This window comes from Scylla paramamosain, chromosome 17 (assembly GCF_035594125.1).
Source record: "Scylla paramamosain isolate STU-SP2022 chromosome 17, ASM3559412v1, whole genome shotgun sequence".
Lineage (NCBI taxonomy): Eukaryota > Metazoa > Arthropoda > Malacostraca > Decapoda > Portunidae > Scylla > Scylla paramamosain.
The window spans coordinates 21,011,803-21,026,772 of NC_087167.1; the positions used below are offsets into that span (position 1 = coordinate 21,011,803).

The 14,970-nt window shown below is 39.3% G+C and overlaps 1 protein-coding gene across 2 annotated transcripts in view; it reads right to left on the bottom strand.

Moving 5' to 3' along the window:
* LOC135108579 (ankyrin-3-like) overlaps positions 1 to 14,970 on the bottom strand; it is a 39,071-nt gene that overhangs the window by 12,802 nt on the left and 11,299 nt on the right. The window lies entirely within an intron of this gene.

Genomic DNA, 14,970 nt, shown 5'->3' on the forward strand with positions numbered 1-14,970 from the left:
ACTTTTTTTGTGTTAAGTCTAAAATTTTCAAATTTTTGTAGGTAATATTCAGATTTTTTGCATTTTATTAAGTTATTTAGATAATTTCTGTAATGTTTGTAGTGGTCCATTGTAATTGACCCTAGTTTGTATAGTTTGTACAGCTGATATTTATGTTTTGTTGAATTTATTAACCCCTGTGTTAACCAAGGCTTACTTAGTCTTTTGGATGTGATAGTTTTGATTATTTTGGGGAAGCAGGAATAGTATATTTTATATAATTTATCCAGAAATATGTCGCAGTTTGTGTTTGTGTCACTGCTAGTGAGGTAGAGATTCCAGTCTGTATTTGATAGGGTCTGTGTGAATTTTGTAGCCTAAAATCAACTTCGTGGTGAATATTGCACACTTTATCAGAGACTGGAATATTGATAAACACTGGACGGTGGTCACTGATAGAAAAGTGGAAAATTCCAGAAGAGACTGGTTCATTGAAGTTTGTCCAGACGTGATCCAATAAAGATGGGGCTGCAGTTGTATTTATGTCTGAAAATCTTGTTGGTCGAGATATATGTGGGAAGTAATTGTTTGATTGCATAGTTGTAATGAAAGAGTTAGTAGGAGGGTGTGACACATGTTCAAGAAGGTTTATATTGAAGTCACCTATGAGTATATTCCTGTTGTTTGTGAAAAAGTTATTTGAAAGAAGATTATCAATATATGCATTAAATTCATTTACTTTAGCATGTTTACTATTTGGTCTGTAAATACAAGAAACAGAGTAGGAGGTAGTAGGTAGAATAATTTTCACACTACATAGTTCAGCATTTTCATCACACATGCAAAAATCCTTAATAATTTCAATTTGTAGGTCAATATTTACATAAATTGCAACACCCCCACCTGGAGAGTATAAAGGCCTGTGAACATGATATGACTTATAGCCATCAATTTCGTACAGGTGAACATTATTTGCATTGAGCCAGGTTTCACTTATACATAAGATATCAGGGAGTTTGGGAAGAGATTTGATAAAAGAGATTACTTGGTCATAATTTTTGTTTAGTGAGCGGGCATTTATATGGAGAATATTGATATAGTCAGCGTTACTTCTTGGTATAACATTCATGTATGAGGTAAGGTCATGATAATTACAGATATCATCTAACTCAAGAGATAAGTACATGGAATTTATTATTTCTATGCCGATGCTATCAGATTCATTGTTGTCTTCTAAGTCGTTGAAAAGTGTATTGAGGAGATTCTCACTAGTAAAGTTCATGATATAGAAAGGGGAATTAAAGAAAGGCTAGTAGAAAAGGGGGCAAGTATGGGTAGCAGAGAGGGAGGAGGGAGTGGAAGGAATTTGGAAAAGTTTAAGGGAGAGGAAAGGAAGGATATGATAAGTAGAGATAGAGAAGAATAATCAAAGAATAAGGAAATACATAATAAAAAATTAAAATAAAAATTAGATAAAAAGAAATTGAAAGGCTTCCCAGGTATGTCATAAGAAAGGTGGAAGGTAGATTGCAAAATGTTTGCAGAATTTGGTGATCAAAAGGATTAAGTTGATAAAACTATAAATGTTCAAGATATTGGCAAAGTAAAGATGATAGAATAAAGCTTCATACCCAAGATATTGGCAAAGTAATAGATAAATAGGCAAAGTAGTAGATGATAAAAGAAAGTTTCATATGATGAAATCTAGAAAAAATTAAGATGAATAATAATAAGTTGGAGACATGCATAGGATATGACATATAAAATATATACACAGGAAAGGATAATGAATACATTATATATATAAATTAAATAGACATAAAGATTTCTAGAATGTTTGGTAGGAAATATTGCATCATATTGAGTTGAGAGCACATTTAAGACTGGGTCAGAACAGGATATTTATCTAGGAAAATGTTCAAAGACTGTTCAGTGGTTATCATGTGTTTTTGACTAGATGTTTTTAATTTAACAAAGATCTTTCCATCCCTTGTGTAGCATTGTTGGAAAAGCTCCTTGTTTTTTTTCCTGATACCCCAAACTGTATTGAAGATATTGCGTCGTTTTGGAGTGAGACTTTCATTAATATAGAGGCTAGGTTTAACTATACATCCTCACTTCAGCTTTCATGACGCATGGCACTGGCTGGAGCTCCTCGTGCTGCGTATTATGAAGTCCATGTGTGTGTGTGTGTGTGTGTGTGTGTGTGTGTGTGTGTGTGTGTGTGTGTGTGTGTGTGTGTGTGTGACATACTGACGCCAGCAACGATTTCTGAACATTTATTGGCTTTCTTTACGATGTGTTAAAATTAGGTTAGTTAGAAAGTTAGGTTAGTTAGGTAGGCAGGCTAAGTTTGGTTTGGTTAAGTTAGGTTGGTCAAGTTTGGTTAGGTTAGGTTGGTAGGTAAGCTAGGTTTGGTTAGGTTAGGTTAGGTTGGTTAGGTTTGGTTTGGCAAAGTTAGGTTAGATTAGTTAGGATGGTTGGCTGGGTTTAGTTTGGTTAAGTCAAGTTAGGAAGATTGGTTAGGTGTTGTTTGGGTGAGTTAGGTTAGGTTAGTTAGGAAGGTTAGGTTAGGTTGTTTAGGTTAAGTCAGGTTAGGTGTGAAAGTTGGTGAGGTTTGGATTGTTTAAGTCAGGTTAGATTAGGAACCCCATGATGTCATCAGAAACTTATATTAATGCTGCCAGTGAACTTTTTTTTAATTGTTTTTTTGTTTTTTTATCAGGAGTGCTATTGTGAGCACCTGGTGTAAACTGTGAACTGCACAGTGTAGATGAGTATTTACAGGGACAAAACTGTTTTTTATGCCAAGTTTTGATGCTTTTTTCAATAATTTGCAATTAATTTATGTCATAAATTACTGCTCCTTATGGTGGACAGGCAGTAAAAATGAAAACTGAATGATTTGTGACAGGAAGTGAATGAAGATTTTAAAAAATCACATCAGAGCTTAACAGGAAAAAAAAAAAAGTTTTGTCCACCATATGGAGTTTGTAGAGAAGCAGGACATTTACTTTGGATTGTTTCTTCACGTAATGGGTTGATGAGTGACTGTGTGGCAGGAAATTCCTGGCAGGATGTGACAAAAGATGTGTGCATGCAGAGTGTGTGTTTATAACAAATGTTGTACAGGATTCACCTGAAGACCAGGTGCACATTTTCATAAGCAGGTGTAGTTTCCTGGGCATAGAGTTGCAGTAGATTGCTTGTACAAATATCTCTTTGCAAAGTTATTGGTTTCTAAGAAAGAAATTCATGTGGAAAAACAGCAAAATGCAGCAATATCTCTAAAGACAAAACTGCACGTACAAGTTTGGGATCTAAACTCTTTCAGTATTTTTACCTCTCGTTCTTTGATGATTTTATGTCGAGTTGTGTGGTGCACAGATATTGAGTGTAGGTATGTATTTATTATCACTTTCTGGTTATTACATCTCCACTACATTTTCAGACGGTTCCGGTGGGTGAAAAGCCTGAATGTAGCACGCCAGAAACACACCCAGGTGGTCTGTGATGACCGTTTCCTCCTTGTTTCCTTGGGAACAAGGGTCGTCTTCTCAGTAATGCCGTCCCGTACGTGACGAGAGGCTATTTTCAGTAGTTGAGTTTTTTGTCCCTGATAATATACATGCTTTAAAATGCAGTGTTTACATTGTATAATGAGAAATTTTGGCAGTACTCATAGTTGTATTAAAATGTACTGGAATTATTTTGAGAGCTGCTGACTTAATGCGGCGAGTACTGTTGTACCCAACCGTCATTACTGTCTGGATGCGCACTGGTGACGGTGCTTTCCTGAGGCACTGTGAAGCACGGCACGGTGGTCGGAGGTTGTGATTTGTAAAATAATGTATATCAAATGTTGGCTACATTTTAACATTGCCTCACGGTTTAGGTAAAGTATGGAACTGTACAACACAGCTTCTGTTGTACAGCTTTGTTATTGTTGTTGTTTATTTACTCAATTTTTTTGTTTCTTCAGCGTGTCATTCTCAGTGCATTGGAATTTGCTGAGATGGCAGTCCTTGAGGTGGCAGTCCTGTACATGACAGCCACAGTGGTCACGGCAGTGAGACACTTGAAGGTGCATAGATGGCAGTCCTTGAGGTGGCAGTCCTGTACAGGACAGCCACGGTGGTCACGGCAGTGGGACACTTAAAGGTGCATAGATGGCAGTCCTTGAGGTGGAAGTCCTGTACAGGACAGCCACAGTGGTCACGGCAGTGGGACACTTGAAAGTGCATAGATGGCAGTCCTTGAGGTGGCAGTCCTGTACAGGACAGCCACGGTGGTCACGGCAGTGGGACACTTGAAGGTGCATAGATGTGTATATACACACACCTTAATTGTTTATTACTTCTTAGTGTGTGCCATATTCCTTCCCATAAATAGCTGTTTAATAATTGTTTTCCTTCAAATGAACAGTGCAAACAGAATTGTGAGCACATACTGTAAACATCAAATAACTTGGAACATCTCATCCCACATTTCCCTTGCTGCATATTTACATGATATATTTGTACAGGCAGTTATTTATTTTATACTCCTTTTTTTTTTTCTTTTCTAAGGTTCATGTTTTAATTTTGTCCCCAGTAGAACATGAAGCATCCAGGACTGATGCCTGAGTGGTCACGGAAACTTTACAAATACAGCTTCCACATTATGGGGAGATATTAATTGTATTATATCAAGTTATTATTGTAGGATGCTAAAATAACAAAATGTTTGCAATACCACCATGTGATGTTTACTACCTGGTAATTTGTGCAGATGTTTACGGGACAAGTTTTGGATGGCTGAAAACAACTGATGACACGATCATCCCAGACCTTCCACCACATGTTAGCCAGGACGCCGCACAAGGTAATGTCTTAGTGTGTGCCATATTCCTTCTTACATTCATTTTTCACCTGTCTTGTGTGTGTATTCCAGCAGGGCTCGTAGTGTCCTATCTCCATATCTATATTTATCCAGCATTTCCTTAAACTTATCCACGTTTGGTATTGTAACAACCTCTTCATTTCTGCTATTCCAGATATCCACATTCCTGTGTGGAAAACTGTACTTCTTGATGTCCCTCAAACACTGACTCTTCCTGTTCTTCTTTGAGTGCCCTCTCGTCCGTCCAGCTTCGTCTTCTTTCAGCACCGCCAGGTCCTGCGTGTCTATCTTCTCAGTGCGGTTACCTGTTTTATACATAGTTGTTAGATCTCCTCTTTCTCTTCTAACTTGCAAAGTTGGCAGTCACATTTCTTTCAACCTTTCTCTGTACGTTAGGTCTTTTCTTTCAGCTCCGGTACCATCCTTGTAGCTGCCCGCTGAATTCTTTCCAACTTCTTCGTGTCCTTCTTCATATGCGGAGAACACGCCACTGCTGCACGTTCCAGCCTGGGACGTAGCATAGTGGCTATAATTTTTTTCATCCTAGTCTTGTCCATGTAATGAAATGCCACCCTAACATTTGTTAACATCCTGTACGTCAGGCCAGGTATCTCACTTGTATGCCATTCATGGGTCAGGGTATCTTGAATAACCACTCCTAGGTCTTTCTCCTCCTTGTTGCTCTTCATTATTATTTCCTCCCCATTTAATAGTCCCATGCAGGTCTTTTTTTTTACTCTTTCCCAGTTCCTTCATATGGCATTTGTTAGCATTCAGTTCCAATTTCCACTTCTTGCTCCACCCATAAGTCTTGTCAATATCTCTTTGCAGCTCCATACAATCAGCATGGCTCTTTGTTACTCTTAACAATTTTGCATCACCAGCAAGCAGATTAAAATAACTGCTCAAACATTCCTGCATATCACTGATGTATATTTGGAAAATAACGGGTGCTAACACTGACCCCTGTAGTACTCCACTTTTGCATTACTCCATTTTGAACAGGTGTTCCTGATCACAGTTTTCATTTCTCTATCCTTTAAGTAGTCTCTCATCCATTGTCACTTTTTCCCATTGGGCCTAAGTGTTTAATTGGGCTCTGGTTTTTATGTAAACCCCAGGTCTGGCATAGATGGTTCCTCTTCCCCTCTGTATCTTGTAAATTCTTCCACCCATCGGTCCATTGTATTCACCATAGCTAACCACATTTTTTCACCATTTCTTGTCCTGCTTTTCCAGAATGCCAGAGATCAGTTCCTTTATGCACCTTATTTCTCTCTCTAAGCTGGTTGTTCTCCTCACATTTCCTTTCTCTTCTCTGAATCCCCAAAAAATACCTTTCTCCACCCGCCTCCACCAAGTGTCTCAAACCCACAGGGGTTCCAATACAAGGTACCCTCTGTCTCACCTCCTCACTTCTCACTGATCAAATTTTCCTTTCTTATGACTGAATCTTCCAGTCCTGTGGTTTCTTCTCCTTAATTCTTCTTTAAATTCTTTAAAGTTTAGTTCTGTTACCTCGTGGTCACTTTTCCTGCTGGACGTTTGTATTCCATATTATCAACAATTTCTGGTTCTTTTGTAAACATTAAATCTAGTCTTGGTGGTTCTTCATTTTCTCTGTATCTTGTATTTTCTCTAACCCAGTGGGCAAGTGTGTTTTTCTTTGCCAGTGTCAAGAGTCTGCATCCCCGTGACGTGATCCCTCCTGTGGCTGTCAAATCTTCCCAACAAACATCGTTGCTGTTCGAATCTTCCACCAGTATTAGCCTGTCATTCTTACTCATTATTCTGTCCAAACAATCTCCTGTGTCTTTCAGTAAAGTATTATATTCATCTAAATCCCATGAGCTTGTCTTAGGTGGGACATATAACACAACAAAGGCCTTAGACCATTTACTGCCCGTTTCACCTTCACTTCAATCATTTCCTCGTGTCTTTCTCCAAGGAACACTTCTTTCACTTGTAGCTCTTTCCTTGTCAGCATCCTTACTCCACCACCCTGTTTATTTTTTTCTATTCTTCATCCACATGTTGTACTTCATCAATATTAACTGCAGTAACTTCATCACTTAATTTATATTCAGTAACTCCCTTAGTATCAGGCTTATTTTCTCTTAGGAAACCATTTAACTCTTTTCATGTTGATAATATGCCATTGACATTGGTGTTTGCCACCTTTAGCTCTTTCAATGCCTCTCCCTGTTACCTGCAAACCACTTCTTTAGTATCATGTCTACTGCTTTCCAGTAGAATTTCTTTTTCTCTTCTTCAGTTCCTTCCCCATTTTTTGCATTGGCCTGATTCAACATATCGTTCATTTTCTTTCTTTCCTCTTCACTTAAGTCTCTTCTTATCCATATTTGTTTAAAGTCGTCTTTTTTTTTTTTTTGACAGCTTCCAGGCACTAGACATAACTGTTTCAGCTGCAATTTGGGACCCAAACCTAACTTTTATTGGCCTGTTACCTCCTTGCACATATTTGCTAATCCTTGTCACTTCTTCAGTCTCTCCACTGTGCTGTCACTTTCCTCAACAGCTTGACTAATCACTTTCTTGTCTGACTCTATCAAATTTCTCTCTTTCATATTTGATAGGTTTCACTTCATCCTTGACATCAAACACTACCCCACATTTTTTTTTTTTTTACTACTGTGTTTCTAACTAACTTCTCCTTTTGCTTGATTACTTTGACCACAGAATTTTACATCTCTTCCTTCAACTGCATTTCCATAATGTTTGATATTCACCTTCTCCTCTTCCTGTTTTTTTTTTTCTTTTTTTTTTTGTCCAATCCTGTTGCCTTTTATTAATTTCATTGATGTTTTTGTGTATTTACACTTACTGTCCTAACACAGACCTTAACTTTCTCCGCATAACTGCCACAGCTTTTCCTTAAATCTCAATTTTCTCTTTCTAGAGAAACTACCCTAACCGTCAATTCATGCACAGTGTTCTCGAGCATCAGACACTTTCTAAACACAATCGTTCTTGGCATTTCTGTTTCTTCTGGTCTAAAGCCTTGGAAGTCCTTCATACGTGGACTATTACGTACTTCTTCTGACCAACTCTCCATTCCGTCTTCGTCTTCGTCTCCGGCCATTTGTTTACGCTCATCAGCTGTTCCACCTGTTGCTCTGGCACCACCACCCTCTGTCATTTCTCTTGTTTATTTTATATTTATTTTTTTTTTTTTTCCGAATACAGGGCGGTACAGTACATGTAGCATAGCTCCATGCCTTAGGCCCTGGAGTTTGTGTTTATTGCAACTTCTATCTGGCAAAGCTGTATTTCTTCTGGAGCCCTCTCACAACACATCTGCTCAAGGCGTGCGCCACATGGTGTGTGTGTGTGTGTAGCTGTTTGTGTGACAAAGGCTCATTCATGCTGAATACCTTGATATATATTTTCATTTATTGTTTAATGCAGTATGTCTGTTTGAGTAACTTTTGTTATATTGATAACAGTAGAGTTTCTTTTGAATTTGTGTTGTCATTACATTTCAATGTTTTATTTTCATGAAGTAAATCATGGTTTCTCCTGCTCCTACAAATGGTGATACTGGTGTCGCCTCGATGAGACACTTTGCCTGCAGATGGTGCACACACCACCAATTTATGTGTCTGCCACACCCATGTACATGTGCTAGTGGTTGGAATGCAGGCTTCTGTCGCCAGAGACAAAAGACCTGGTAGTTTGAGGCAGTGTTGAGCCATTACTTGCAGCTGCAACTAGCCAGGCTAGATGAAAACTGTGGTCTCTCATAAAGCCCTCAACAGTCAGGTGACAGTGTGGGCTCTCCCGAGGCAAGTGTACACCGTGTGAATGTACACACTCGAAAGCCACCGTGACTGACTCATTGCCTGTCCAGCAGGTGGCGTCCCTCGTCAGGTGCCCGCACAGTGCCCCATCACTGAGCAGCAGCTTGAGGGAGCAGTCCAGACACCACCACAGCCTCGTCCCAAGCCTGGTGACTGCTGTTATTTGCTTCACAATGTTGTGAGTGCTATAATTGTATACTTTATTGAGTTTTCCGCGTCAGTTCGCGTTTGTCTTTGAACCGTTGTTATAACTTTTTGTTTTGTTTTGTGTGAAAACACCACTTTGAAGAGGCAGCTACAAATGTGAATCTGGTATATGAAAGACAAATTGGAGTTTTTGAAGTTATGATAATTATCAACAAAACAGCTGAAATACTTATGAAATGTTTTCAGGGTGTAGAAAAATCAGGTTGCCGCAGAACATCATCAGCGAGCTCAGAAAGCAAGCGAAGGGATTGAGGTAGCAGACCCTGAAGAGTCCATAGCAGCTGAAAACTCCATTTCTCCATATGCAAGCCCTCAAGTGCAGGAGTTTATCTGAGGACAGGTAATTAATGGCTTAGGAAATAAGAAGGGCAGAAGATATGGGGGACAAGGGAGGAGGTTTGCTCTGGCCTTGCGTTACCATAGTCCTAAGGCGTGTAGGTTTTAAGGCTCTACTTTTTCACTTCCCAGCAGTTCCAATCTTTACCTTTGGCTAAGGCAAACTTCCATCCAAGCAGGCTGGAGCAAACAAACTCACAGTCCTGAGGAAGAGCAGACACCACGTCGAAGGAAGAGACTCTGTGGCATGCATTTGATGCAGTGACCATCAGAGAATCTCTCCATTTTGACCCGGCCTCCGATTCCATCATTGGTACGAAGGATTTTGGAGACCGTGGCAAGAGTCTGAAGCAGGCAAACCATGCACTTGTGTTCATGGCTAAAGGGTTGGCCAGGAAGTGGAAAGTGGTTAGGTTAGGTTAGATCAGGTTATGTTAGGATAGGTCAGGTCAGGTCAGATCAGGTCAGGTTAGGATTGCCTTATTTTAAGCTCTCGTCTCCATTCAAGTACAAACAACGAGCACTTCCGCGTTCCCCGCTGACAAACCCCTCTTCCCAACGAGTCCCCAAGGTCGCCGGGTGACGAGAGAAGAAGAGGCTGCAGAGTGAAGTGATTCCACTGTGTTTTGTGCTCAAAATCGTCCATAACATAAACAATCAATAACGGACATCACAGTTTTGTAGTTTGCGGTTTGGTCATACTGTAGCAATTCATCCTCCTCAGGCATGGGTTGGTTAGGTTAGGTTATGCCTGCTTAAGATAGGTGGCTTAGGGTAGGCTAGGTTAGCTTAGGTTAAAACCCTTCAGAGAGTCTCTTGGGGCCGGTAGCAGAGTTCGGCACGGAGAACACGTCGCGTTCACCTCCCAGCCCCTCCACGCTGCTGCCAGTCAGCACATGGCTCAAGACTTGTCATCAGGAGCAGGACTAAACAGCCAATTGTTTAAAAATCACATCGTGCTCATTTTTTCAAGTGTTGGGATGATGTGAGTTGTGCACTTTTGTTTGCTGGTCTCCCTGTGAATTGCATGTTTACATTTTTGATGAGTGCTTGCCTTCAAGTAGGATCTGATGCACTCAGTGTAAATACAAGACTGATTTTGTGACACCTGTGAGTGCTTTCAAGAACACTTATCAGTCTACCACCAGACTGCAACACTGCCCGTGCTAGCGAGGTGCTGCTTAAACTGAGCGGCTGGGCAGTCAGGCGTGCATTTTGCACTGGCTACACTGACGCAAAGCATTACCGGTGTTCACCTGACAGCCGCAGGGTGTCCACGGACGTGACCATGAGGACTGTCCACAGTAGGCCCAATGACAAGCTGAGGAGTGAATTTGCTTGCTCTGTGGAGATTCAGGGGAACCACAATCGTCCCCTTGGCCCTGCTGATGCCCTCGGTGAACCAAGGGTGCCCTCAGCTACACGAGAGCTATTTGAGAGCCATTTGAACCAAAACCCTTAAGTTATCATTATTATTATTATTATTATTATTATTATTATTATTATTATTATTATTATTATTATTATCATTATTATTATTATTATCATTATTATTATTATTAATTCTTTTTATTTATCTGTTTGTTATTTTCCTGTGAAAAGCAGCACTGGATAGGGATTGTGGGGGAGAGAAAGAGCAGGGTGAAGATAGAGGTGTTTCATTCCCCAAATGTTTCAACAAGCTGCCTTCACAGGGAACGAATTGTCGCCGAAGAAGACGGCTTGAAAAAATACCGAGGAATGAGAGGTCTGGTGCTTCACCCTGCTTCCTTGCAACCAGCACGGTCCCCATGTACTCGTGCAGCCTAGAGATGCTGTCTGATGCTTTCCTGTTGGCTTGCAGCTAGTACAGGATGAAATACAGTTTGTGTTCTGAATTAGTGAGTTAGTGTTCAGCTAGCCACTGTGTTGTTTCCTTCGTGACGGTCACGTGTCCACCACGTTCAATGTTTTTGCCCTCTCTTTGAGAAGTGTGCACACCAACTGCTGAAATATTTGCACTGCATCACAGCTCGCTCAACAAAACGGGTTACCAAGCTTATAGCATAACCATTACCTGCAGGCTTACCACCTCATTAATATCTATAAGCACCTCTTGAAATTAAGCAATACTTCATTTGTTTAACATGAATTTACAAACACAAATGTGAAGAAAGAAATACATCTTGGTAAAGGATGCAAAATGTTGTAAACAAAAACATTTTGCATCACATTCATATTGGTTAATGTTAGAAAAATGATAAATGTAATAAGCTCACACACACACACACACACACACACACACACACACACACACACACAGCTCTATATTTTGAGGGAGTTTCTCCGATACGACCCTAACCTGGGAGCTACTACTGCTTTCAAATGAACTTCTGAGTACCTGACCACTGATGTGACGTGCCACAGGGCCTGAGTAACATTTCTACTGCCAGTACTGAAGGTACTATCAAGTCTTCCCTGTACTGTTGTGTGAGCCACAGAAGGTAAACAAGGTGGTGTGTTTTGCCATGTATATATTGTACCACCTCACTGACTTATGCATGTAAAGAAATTCTATTGCTGAACTCCACACAAAAATGGCACACCTCATTGGGTCTGAACCTGAAAAATTAGTGAAGACAAAGGTAGAAAACGAGCTTGCTAATATAACCAGCAGCAATGATGGAAGGGAAAGCAGAAGTATAAGTAAGACGATTAAGGATGCAGTTGTTATGCTGTCCAGCCTGGCAGCATAATTTCGGTCGCTGTGTCTACGGCTGTATCTACTGCTTTCAAGGAATTCAGGGATAAATTAGAAAACAAGATCGCAGTAATGCTGAGGAATTGCCTCCTGCTCAAGTATGAACACGACAAGATGGAGCAGTACTCCCGAAGGGAGAACTTACGTATTTCTGGATGAGAGGAAGAAGAGGACGAAAGTGAGGAGGTGCTGGAAGCTAAAGTTATAGAACATGCTGATACTATTGGAGTGAAAATTGAGCTGGATGACATTTCTGTTGTTCACCATTTGGGGAGGCCCAGGGAAGGAGGTAGGCCAGTGATTGTGAGGTTTTGCCACCGAAAGAAAAGAAATGAAATTATGCAAAATAAGAAAAAAAACTGAAAGGTAGGCAAAGAAAAGTGTATATAAATGATGACTTGACCTCCTTAAGGGTTAAAATGTTGAATATGGTTAAGGAGCAAGAAACAGTGAAAAATGTGTCCACAAGGGAGGGGAGGATTCTTGCATGGTTGCACAGTGGGGGTAGACCTGTTGTTATAAACTGTCCTGATGACTTAGAAAAGGTTGTTATATCTGCTTCTGATTGGAAAAGGTTAAATCTAGATCACATAACAAGGGCCTAGGATGGCCCTGCTGGGGCACAGCACATACTTGGGCATGATAATAGTGTTAGTGTAAGTAATATTAACTCTGTTCAGTTTGTTCCTCCCCTGGATTATATTAATGTGTCGTCTCTTAATGTCTGTGGTATCAAGTCAAAGTTTTTATCTATGGGTTTTGTCAAATTTATTAAAGATTATGAAGTGATTTGTTGATTTGAAACTAAGTGTGATGATGCTGATGTAATTAATGTAAAAAAAACAATAAGGAAAATATTGGCTTTGACATTGTCTTTAAGGACAGAAGCAAATTAAGCAGGTTTAATTCTGGGGGTTTACTCATGGCCATCAAGAAAAAATGCTAGTTTTAAGTGGAGGCATATTAGTAACACTTATGATTCTTTACTTTCAGTTAAAGTTGATAGAAATAGTATAAATTTGGGTAGGGAACTGGTAATAAGCTGTGTTTACATTTCCCCCTCACACTCTAGATGTGGTAATGAAGAGCACTATGACGAGCTGGATGATTTTTTGCTTACTCATGTGATGATTATGTGCATTGCATGTGCTTTGTGGTGATTTTAATGCTCACACTCTCACTATGTCTGATGTTCCTTCTGAGGCTGCTGAGGACCCTGTGTCTGTAAGTTTAACTAATTTTGGAATAACTGAGACTAAAGCAAACCAGGACTTAACCCCAGATAGGAATTCATATGGGAAAAAGTTGTTGGATGTTTGTAAGAATCACCAAGTTTATATATTCAATGGAAGGTTAGGGGTGGACTGCAGCATTGGCAAACAATACAACTATTGACTACTTTTTAGGATCACCAGTGATTATGAAATATGTTTTAGTTTTTAAAGTATTAGATTATGAACCTTTGTGGTCTGATGTACACTGTGGACTACATGCAAGGATCAAATGTGAGATACAAAGTACGGTGCCTGTTGTAAACCGAGAGGCAAAGGAATCAAGACAATCAGGTGTAAGGCAAAGTAAATGGAATGTTGAAAAACATTTTTTATGTGTGAGTAATATTGATGAAACTAAGATAAATTAACTGATTGCAAAAGTGGATGAATTACCCGTGGATGCTATTAATCTAGATTTAAAACAAATACTGACTGAGGCGGCACTTGCAACTTTCCCACCATATAAGAAAAGATCATTCATGAAAAAGTCCAATAATGCCACCTCAGTGGGATATGATAAAGAGTGCTGGCCATCTAGAAAGGAATACCACAAAGCTAGACAGAGGTATCATTTGCATAGAAGTAGTGTAAATTTTAACATGATTGAGAAAAGCAGGAAAAATAAAGCAAATCTAAAAAGAGTGAAGAATAAGGAGAGGGATAACTTAATAAAGAAACTTAGAAAATATCAGAGTGATGACCCTAAAGCATATTGGAAAATTTTAAATAGTCAGAAAAGAACTTATCAGATCCCCATAACACTAAATGAATTCTATGAACATTTTAAGCAGCTAGCGGGTGATGAAAATTCTGACAATAGTGATGTGAATATTACAAATGATGAAGACCGTGCGGATGCTGAAATTTTATCAGTACTTAATGATCCTATAAGTGAAGGAGAGGTCGTTAGAAATATTAAGAAGTTAAAAAAACAAATCCCGAGCATCTGATATGATATTAAATGAATATATTAAAAGTACTTGATACTGGTGTGATGCCAGCTGAATGGTTGGTGGGTACAATAGTGCCACTCTATAAAAACAAGGGAGACATCCAGGATGTTAGTAATTACAGGGGCATCACCTTACTTAGCTGCATGGGGAAGCTGTTCACCTCCATACTTAATGAAAGGCTTAATTATTATTCAAACACCTTATCTACCATTTATGAAACACAAGACAAAATTTAACTATGAACTTGAATTTGGTGGTGAAAACATTGAAGTAGTGACAGAGTATAAGTATCTTGGAGTATTACTAAATTATAATGGGAGGTTTCGCAAAGGTGAGCTGGAGCTAAAAGAGACACCCACAAGAGCAATGTACTCATTAATAAGTAAGTGTAGGAAGTTTGACTTGCCAGTGGATATACAACTCAAATTATTTACCTCCACGGTGTTACCTATATTGACTTTTGCAGCTGAAATTTTGGGTTACCATATTGCTAGGGAGTTAGAATATATGTACATGAAATTTTTAAAACAGGTTTTGGGTGTTCATGAGAATACTTGTAATGACATGGTGTATGGTGAACCGGGTGTATTTCCACTTGATATTTATATATAAAAAAAAATAATGATAGGTTATTGGTCTAGGCTAATTTCAGGTAAAAATACTAAACTATGTTATTTAATGTACCAATGTCTATTGCAGCTGGATAGGTTAGGGCTTCATACTTCTCCATGGTAAACTTGTATAAAGAATATTTGTAATGACTGTGGAATGTCTGGTAT